Source organism: Dromaius novaehollandiae, chromosome 5 (genome assembly GCF_036370855.1).
Source record: "Dromaius novaehollandiae isolate bDroNov1 chromosome 5, bDroNov1.hap1, whole genome shotgun sequence".
NCBI lineage: Eukaryota > Metazoa > Chordata > Aves > Casuariiformes > Dromaiidae > Dromaius > Dromaius novaehollandiae.
This window is the reverse complement of record NC_088102.1, coordinates 35,004,835-35,014,834: the sequence shown is the minus strand read 5'-3', so window position 1 is coordinate 35,014,834 and position 10,000 is coordinate 35,004,835. Positions and strand designations below refer to the sequence as shown.

Genomic DNA, 10,000 nt, shown 5'->3' with positions numbered 1-10,000 from the left:
CCTTGTACAGGCCATTTCAGGGCTGGGACCTTATGTAGTTTAGTGAAACAAAAGCAAATAAACTTCAGAGCATAACATTAAGGCTAGATGAATGCATGCTTCAACAGCAGATTGAGAAGATTTTTTTTTAAGCAAAATGTGTACCTCTTCATTCCGTCTAATGAATTTTATCCATCTCAAAAGAAACAGAAAATAACTGTAACTAAAGCAATCTCAATATTTAGTGCAAGCATATAGTCCTGTAGTGATACACTCTGATCAGCAAGCTAGCTGATAACTTGAGGAAAATGTGAGAGTGGTTAGGGACACTGCAGAGGAGAAAGAGAATCACCCCTGAAACAGGGAGAAAGAAGAAAGTTCTTCAGCAAAGCAGATGGAATCATAGTTTCCAAAAGCAAGGGCAAATCGGGGACAGACAAGAAAGTGCAGAGTCTTGAAAATAAGCTTAGGAAAAGCTGTATTAATAAGGATTCAAAATATTTATTCAAAATTTTTACTCTGAAAAAGCTGTTTCTATCACTTGAACTTTCAGTTGTTCTGAATTAACAGAAAATAAAATTACAAAAGGAAATAAATGCAATTGCACCTCCTGAAAAATAAAAGGATACTTTACATTGCAATTCCCATTCTAAAGGTAGTCTGAACTACAGAATTCCACTGTTGAAAAAGTGCAGAATTTGGGGCTTATTATTTGGAGGTTACACCTTCAGAGATGCGGGAGTATAATCCATGATATAAAATATTTCCAGACCATAACACCCAGTAATGCACAGTGAAAGAGAAAAGTCAGTTATTTGTTCGTTTTACTAGTCTCTAAATTGGCTGAGTTTGAGCATCACTCTTCACTGAAGACTGACTCTAATTGGGATGAATAAGAATAAATGGGCTTGGAAATACCACCAAGCTCTTTATAATATTTTTATACAATATACTGATACAGACCCACTTGAAATCATTGCATTCAGTTCTGTCATCCTATCTAAAAAATATATGGGGGAAGCAACATGGGTTCAAAGACAGAAAAGAATCATCAGTGGCCTGAAAAAACTTAGAAATTTTGGGCACATGAAACATTTTAGAAGACACAAAAGAAAAGAGACACCACAAAGGTAGAAAGATTCCTGCATACCACTTCTGTAGCAGATGTTCAAGTAGCTTTAGAGAAAGCAAACTTAGACCTAAATCTTTTTTTTCTGTGCAAATACATCAGGTCATGAAACTCATACCTACAAAACACCAGGGCCAAAGACATCACAGGATTTTTTAAAAAGCTGGATATTTAGAACTATGAGTATTCAAATTAAAAAGAAAACCAAAAGAGTAACAATTATCAAAAAAAAAAAAAAATCAGCATTTTGAAAGTAATTAAGACACGTACTGGCTTTTGTTCTGTAAGTGCTTGTTTTCAGGGCAAAGATAAATGGGCAAAGGTTATTTGGTGTCTGCCTAGTGTCGAGGACTGTCTGTGGTGCTCTCTCTGTCCCCCCCCATTCTTGCTAAATGCTCAGTACTGCCTACTATGAAGCATAGTATTCCAGACTATGAAACAATGTATACGTGGGTTTTGTTACTTTCTGGATGTTGTATATGTCTTAACAGTTTCCTAATCATTTTCCATCTTGCAGCATGATGGACAGAAGCAACCCTTCAACCATATTTTAGTTTTGCGAGGAGAGAGGTGGAAGAAACTTTTCCTCAGAGAGGTTTTGCAATTGCTGTCATGACCAGGACTAGATTCATAGGTAGAACTGTTATCCAAACCAAAGAATTCTATGATTAAAACTTCACTAATTGATCTGGTATTATTACATTAATAAAGAATGTGATGCAGCCAACAAACATTAATTGGACAAGGCTACAATTGCATGACAGTAAAAACCACCATTTTACCAAAGATCTATTCTGACACCTATTTAGGGACAAGGTGCCAAACTGAAAGCGTATCTCACACTATTTTTTAAACAGAGTCCCAAGGAATTTGAGCTAAAAAGGCTGGATATACATATTACATAGGGAACAGCAATTTCAAAAGCACAAATTCATCTCTGTTTTGCAATATTCTCCTGGAATATGTTAACGGGAAAGCTGAAGAAGAAGAATGGCATTTTAGCCAATCTGTGAAAAATTATACTTGTCCTACTGCAACAGAACTCTCTCTGTAAGAGTGAAAATTTTATGTGTAGGGGAATGAAGAAAAGAAGAAAAGGAGTCCTTCTGAATAACCTGTCTGAGACTGCAGAATGAACATAGGACCCCCACCCTCTTCTGCTCCCCATGAAAGGCACATTTCTTTTACTTTGTCTTCTCTAACAAATACAGAACATGTACACTATAAGAGAACATGTATACTAAAACAAAACAAAACAAGCCCCACTGCACTATACACTTAACTGGATACGCTTCTCCTCCTTGGGAGAATAGGAGAGAACAACAAACACATGACGGACATACGACTGTATGTATACAGCTGAACACACTACTGGAAGGCACTCACACATAACAGAATAAATGAAGGATAAGTTGCTATACAGAATGGAGAAGAAAATAAATCACAGGGAAAAAAAAATCTTTTTTCTTTTTTTTTTTAAACACCCCAATAGGGTTTTTGAACCACAAGAATTTTTTGGGAGAGGTATCATTACAAGTTTAGTGTATATGAATAATAGATCAAAGTGGACTAACATTTTCTTAAAAGGAGTAAGCAATCAGTAAAGTAACATGCACATCATGTGGACTGCAAGTATATTTGCCTATTCCACTGGGGAAAACTGTTGAGGAACAGTTTTAATTTTTAATTAAGAAGAAGAACCACAACCCATTTATTAAGTATGTTTTGAATGGCTCCATCACAAATTAAGGTCAAAACAGAATTTCTAAATTCTCAAGCTATGACGTAGGATTAACTTTATTGATTTTCTGCATGATTTGTAGGAGGCCCCAATCATTATTTTGACAGTTTTATCATACAGTAATAGACTTCCGTTTAGCTAATTACGGTTACCGCATCCAAATTCAATCTTCTGTAGGAGAAGATTACATAATCACACCTCGATCATGTTTCTTTCTTTAGTCACACACACGTACACACACATTCAATACACTTTGGATACCAGCACTAATCATGTCAACACTATCATTTTAAGGCTTACCAAAACAAGGTAAAGGATTAACTATATAAGAAAGCTTTTGTTTTTAAAAGCTTTTGTTGAAAAATGAATTTTACAATTAACATCTACTTTAGGAAAACAAAAAGCAAAATCGATAGCATTAATAGACCACAAAAGTTATTAAAAGTCGTGAAGTTGTAAACATCTCTTGTTTCAGTATATGCATGTTGCTTCCCATCCTACCACCATGCATTGCTGTCAAGAACCTGCGTTTGCCTTCTTGATAACTTCCCCGTCGGTGCCCCCCAAACCCTCTCTCTCTCTCCAGACTAGTGCTCCAGCCCCCAATCATCTTAGTGGCCCCTCCACTGAACTCACCGCAGTTTATCATCGTCTTTCCTGTAGTGCAGGACACGGTATTCTAGATGCGGTCTAATAAGGGCTGAGAAGAGGGGGATAATCACTTCCCTCAATCTAGTGGCTCTGCTCCTATGAACTCAGCCCCATATGCTACTGGCCTTCTCTGCTGCCACGCACACTGCTGGCTCATGTCCAGTTTGCTGCCTGCCAGGACCCCTAGGTGCTTTGCAGCAGAGCTGCTCCCCAGCCAGTCAGTCCCCAACCTGCAGGTGCAGTCCCAGGTGCAGGACTTCGTATTTACCCTTGTTAAATTTCATAAGGTTCCTGCTGGCCCATTCCTCCAGCCTGTCTAGGTCTCTCTGAATGGCAGCCCTGCCATTTTTGTCATCTGAAAACTTGAGGAGAGTACATTCTGTTGCTTCCTCCGGGTCATTGATAAAGATGTTAAACAGGAGTACCAGTTTGTAATAAAAATGTGAAACATGAAGAAGTGCAATAACACTTTTTTATGTTACCTTTTCTGCCCTCCACTTATATAATCCAAGAAAATACAATCTCATGCTTATTCTATTTGACTACTTGTTGTTGATTATTTACCTGGTACTCCATGTATATAAGGTTAGAATATCCTCCTACCTTCCTTTACCTTATCTTAGCTATTGAATAAATAATACAGCTTCAGAAGGGAAGCCATTAGCATCAGGCAGTCTATACTCAGTTTTTGGTGAAATAAAAACAAAAAAAAAATCCTATGAGATGTAGTTTACATGTTCACATTGAGCAGAGCAGCACTAGCATCAATTGCTTCTGCTAAAATGCATCTCCAGTCCACTTGTCAAGTGAAGGCAGAAGGATGGCAAGCAAGAATTAAAAAACATTTTTAAAATACAAACACTCTGCAGCATTACAGATTTCACAGTGGAACTATAATTATCAAATTTGAGACACTATGCATAATAAAAGGTGATTTAAAACTTTTACTTCAAATTTGTCTAGTATATTTATATAGCATACCTACCACAAGGAATCTATTTGCTCTGAGAAAACTACCTAAACATAAAATCCTTGTATGTCAAGACTCGTTAACATAGATAAAATTCATTTCAAAACTGTATCACCTCTTGTTAGATAATGCTTCATACTTTCCTCCTCTGTAGAACCTCTTACACAAGAATCTCAAATTCATTAAATCACCAGGAATTAATATATATATATGAATAATTATTTCTCATTTTTCCTTAATACAAAGTGTTCACTAGTTATATATATACACACTGTAGGAACATGCTTCACCTTTCAGAAGTATATTGCCATTGACTAATTATCAGGATGCATCAATGCAGCATCCATAGAACTCAGGATTTGGTTTCAGGCTGGTAGCTTTGAGTTACGTTAATATACAGCACATGTAAATGAATTTGATATGTGACTATCAAATCTAGACATGCCACAGGGCCAATGGCTAGTCTCCAGGTCTGTGAAAATGCTGAATACAATATATTACTGATTGTACTATAGCACATAGTCTGTAAAAACAGTCTTGAATACAATATTGCCTTCACTTTATGTCTACTGAATATATGAAAATTTAAAGTGCATAAGGCTGCCTTTTGAAGTAAAAATTATAGGTGCAGAGTAGGTATTGGCAAAATTCTGCTGTACTTGTGTGTTTTTCTGTGTTGATGAAATCTTGTTCTAGCCAATTAGTATCAGGAAACAAGAGCTTTGTGCTTAAGTCAAGGGTATTTTGCTGGGTGACTTTTGACTGTGGTCCATTAAACTTGCATTCTATTTACTGGCAGTTGATTTCACAGAAAGATAAAATTGCACAAATTATCCAGTTTCTCTACAACCACAATCGCATTACACATACAGTCTTTTAAGAAAGACTATTCTTAATACTGAGCAATGCTAATATTTCAAAATAAGCATTTGAAGCCACTCTTAATTTTTCTCTCCCCCCTGCCCTCCTTTGTATCTTTGGATTCATACTGGCATACGGTAACATATTTTACAAAGACAGGGACAGGAAAGGTACCAGACATGTAAGTTATGCTTCCATAAGTACAGATCCCCCATCTGAACAATGACAACAACAATAAACACCTTACAATTTTTTTTATATAGCTCATTTCTGTTCATCTTCCTTTTGACTATGAAAAATATTCATATTCCTTTAGGAGCCTTGGTGCGAATGGAAAGCCAGAAGGATAGACAGAGGCATCAAAGCACCAATGAAAATGAATTCCACCTTCTCAAAACAGAAACAAATGACTGCCCTCACTGCATGTACAAAAAAGATTCTGCCTCTGAAATTAAGAGTATGCTCTTTTTTTTTTTTTTCCTATCTACTGTCAGTATTTCATTTGTCCTCTTTTGGGGAATAGGGAACTATTTTTCCTTCATCATTAGATTGACTGTTTATAAGCAGTTTTTTTAATTTGCCATATAATAGCCTGGTGATGTGAGGATGCTGCTACACAACAGGTATCATATGCAGGTATTCATACAGTAGTGAGCCAATGTCTCTTCCAAATAAGAATTGGAAACTGAATTAAAACTTTCTCTGAAGAAACTGAGGAGTAGATCTACAGTCCCAATGTTGGATACATGCGAGCACCTTAATTTCATCCTCTTAATTCTTGGATGAGAAAAGCACAGTGGAACAGAAGCAAGAGGCTGAGAATACAATGCAAAAGAATAGTTTTCATTAGGCTAGTTATTACTGTATATTTCCAATATGAATAGTGATATTATTCAGTGAAGCCAAAACCCTTGGACTTACTTTTCTAGTTCTGTGTGGGACAATCTTTGAGGAAGTGCTTTTATTTCCACTTATTCTGGACAGTATGTACAACTGAAGCAAAGTGAATACTGCTGACATAATCGGGTTTCTAACACACTCGATTCTAATACAGCAACTTCTTCTTGATGATCTTGAAATACTGGCTTACTCACTAGCCACGCTTGAGTTTTGATCCAAAGACTATTCCCAGTTTACAAATGAAATAGTTGAACCATAAACAGGTTAATTAACTTGGCCACACTCCTATAGAGAGCTTGTGTCAAAGCAAAGACAAGGATTCAATCTTATAGTTGACAGGCATGAATTTATGAGAGCTAAAGACTTCTGAATCCGCATGTACCCATTCCCTGCTTCCTCTTTAAGCGAGAAGGGGAAAAAATGGATGAACACAAAATGAAGGACAATTTTTCTTTCTAACCTATACGAGGCTGCTGTCCACTTTTTCTGAGGAAATTCAGTAGCTTTCTGTAACACTGAGCAAAGCTCAATCTTCCCATTTCTGTATAAACGCCTGACGAATGCAGCCACAGTGGTGTACTGATAAATCAGTGCTGGGGAGAACTGTTCTTGTTGCAGTATTGCTTAGAAAAGCTATTTGCCTTCAAATCCTGAAAGTTACTTTTTCTTGGATTACTCTAACTTCTCTTTCTAGAATGAATTAGAGGAAGAGTGAGTCTTTCACACCCTAAGTAAACACAGAACGTTCTCAGTATAAAGCACTGTAGATTAGTGAGCTATCTGACCAACAGTGTCTCAAATTTCAAATCATGGCCATCGAGTACAGTAGGTTGTTTCTGTTTATAGAAATGGACATCTTCAAACTCCCATAAGGTAGGCACAGGCATCCTTTAGTGAGAGACACATTCATTTAATAAGAGATACGCTAGCACCTGAGTAAATATTGCTACTTCAGGGTAATTTGTCAACAGCAGTGAAAATGGGCCCTGCTATTCTCTCTAAAAATGGCTTTAACTGCAAATAACCCAATTTAAACTTCTCTTCAAATCTTTACCATCCATAAATGCAGCACTGTGCTAAAAGCACAAGCATTAAATCCCTGGAACATATCTTACCACCAGTTTAACCCTGAATACCTACAGCATCTATGTCCAATGTATCGGAGGAGCTAAAAACCAATACCTGATTTAACTTTGCTGTTCTTCAGCTTGACTCTTCTTTGGCAAAAAGCACCTGCTGGCTCAATTAAAAAGCTGATTATGAAGTAAAATGCAGGAGGAGCCATCTGAAAAGGACATTCAAACACTTGACTTCCTCAGAGCTGTCTTAAGCAGCCAATGAAAAACACTGATGCATTTCCAGTTTACTGAGGGCTGCAACAGGGATTTTTTTCCAATAGGATCCATTGCCCTGAAACATCTCCTCAAGTTAGATGCTCCAACACTTCAGTTAAAACAAACACCTCATTTTTTGTTCTCCTGGCTCCAAAAGATGGTAGAGCCTTCAGGCAGTAAACTACCTGAGTTTAATCACTTTGACTATGGAGACTGGAACCCAGTATTCTAAAATCACAAGGAAATAAGCAGGTTAATAAAATACAGGAAGAGGGTGCCTTTAATGTACCAACTGAAATCTGTTCCATGCAAAAAGGTATTTAGAACCCTCAGCCAGGAGGGGAAAACATGATATCCAGTCCCTACTTAGTCACACCAATTCATAGTTTTAATGTGATCAGCACTGTGTTATTCACCACTGTTGAGGCTCTGTGAGAGAGAAGTTCTGATTATGCTCAGAAGCAGAACTCTGGACGCCTTCTAGGTTAGACTGCAGCTGTATTGTCTACTCTAGCATCTGGAATCTAATGTCTTAAAGGGATGCTTCAGTCTCTAAGTACAGAAATGATCTATTTTAAAGACAACATCAAGCTTATTTTTCTTTTCTGTTTTTAGAATATACTTGCTTATGGAAATAACTACAACCTATGATGTTATGTTTATAGGGTTTCATTAAGCTTGTATAAGGCACCCTCTTCCCCTGGTGCCGAAGTTTTGTTTGGAGTTAATCTTCCATACATTGACAGTATAATCTGAGAGATTTAGTAAGGTAATAGGCAGAAGAGTTATTACGGTGCTCAGTTGAATAATAGGTTTTGAACTTGGTTAAGTCAAAGCACAAATAGTAAGCGCACATTCTTCAAATTCCTCAGCACCCCAGTAGAACTTGAAGCTTGTTATAGACGGAAAACTGGTACACGAAGCTCCCCTGCTCAAACCCAAATAGTTAAAACACTGAAATGATGTGCCTTGTTCACATCCAGAAACCTTTCTTTGACAACGTGCTTCATCATCACAGCAGAATGGTGATTATTATAGCTTATTTATGTTCTGTGTACTTAAAAAAACAGTGGCACAGAGATCTACTCTGAGCACTATTACTTTATGTCAGAAAACCATAGCGAACACAGTACTTTTGATTGCAACAGCCTTATAGTGCATAAATAAGGTATTTGGTGTGTTAACAGAGTAATCTCTAACCTAAATCCAAGTCATTAACAAAGGAAAAAGAGTATCAAATCAAGAAATACGTTTTACGGAATGGAAGAAAACTAGGACACTAAGTGTACAATTTCCCATTGTATTTAAATTACTGTGCAGATTTTAAGTTCCAGTTCCATATATTTTTTAAAAGAAGTACTAATGGTATTACAGTGCTACCTACAAAATAGTTCTATATCGGCAAGCTCTGTTCCTAGGAGGATAGGCCAATTGGTGGAAAACTTTCCCATCATTAGGATTGATGTCTTTATATAGAAAGATTTATCTTTTGCTTTCAACAGATTTTGTTGCCTAACTTGCAAAGAGGAATGCAAACATTCCTGCTCAGTGATAATTCTGCTTCCGTATTCCCTTGCCCACAGATTTATTTTCCTAGTTTCTGATTCTTCAGAAACATACAAAAAGTCCTCTCCAGAAACTTTTACTTATGAAGAAAAGACTCACACTGTAAACAGCATTCACCTCATGTAACATGCTGTGTTTAAAAACACAAGCAAAACTTACTTTTGTTTTACTCTAAATAGGCTATTGTAAGTTTTTTTTTTTTTTTTTAAACACCATTTGGGTCACTTGAGACCTTATAATCCTTTGCCTTGGAAATTCTATGGTTTAAAGTCTATACACAGGAGAGTTAACAATAATACCAAACAAGTAACTTGCGATACAGCAATTCTCTATATTTTAGGAAGAATGTATTTTAGTAGAAGCAATAAGCTGTGTGGTTCTGTTCTCCCAGTTGCTACCATCCATACATTTTTGTAGAAGCAAAACAATTTAGAACCATGAATTGATTAGTGAAAGTAATAGTACTGCTACAGTACCCTCCTATCCCAAAGGGAAAGCTTTTTTTTCCAGTTGTAAAGGGGAAAAATTAAAAATACAAACCAAGACTGACTGAGACTTGCAGCTCATTAAAGCTGGGGTGATTTCCACTATACAGAATTCTATTGATCTCCATAGTCCACAGTAGACAAAAAAGTGTGGTCAGGGAGGGGATGATGGATGCCTCTGCCAATAGCACTGAACAAACCTGTTAGCTAATTGCTACCAAAGACAATTATCCCCGCATTGTTTCATAATGGAAACACATTACGAAACTCTAATATACACACAGGGAAATTTGATGATTTGACTGCGGAGCCATGTGCATTGAATTTCATTGCCAAAGGCCAGCCAGGTCGCTGCTGTGAGGGAGCAGAAAGTGTCAGAATAGA

At 36.9% G+C, this 10,000-nt stretch overlaps 1 protein-coding gene across 10 annotated transcripts in view; it reads right to left on the bottom strand.

The window, feature by feature from the left end:
* CDIN1 (CDAN1 interacting nuclease 1) overlaps nt 1-10,000 on the bottom strand; it is a 131,022-nt gene that overhangs the window by 84,460 nt on the left and 36,562 nt on the right. The window lies entirely within an intron of this gene.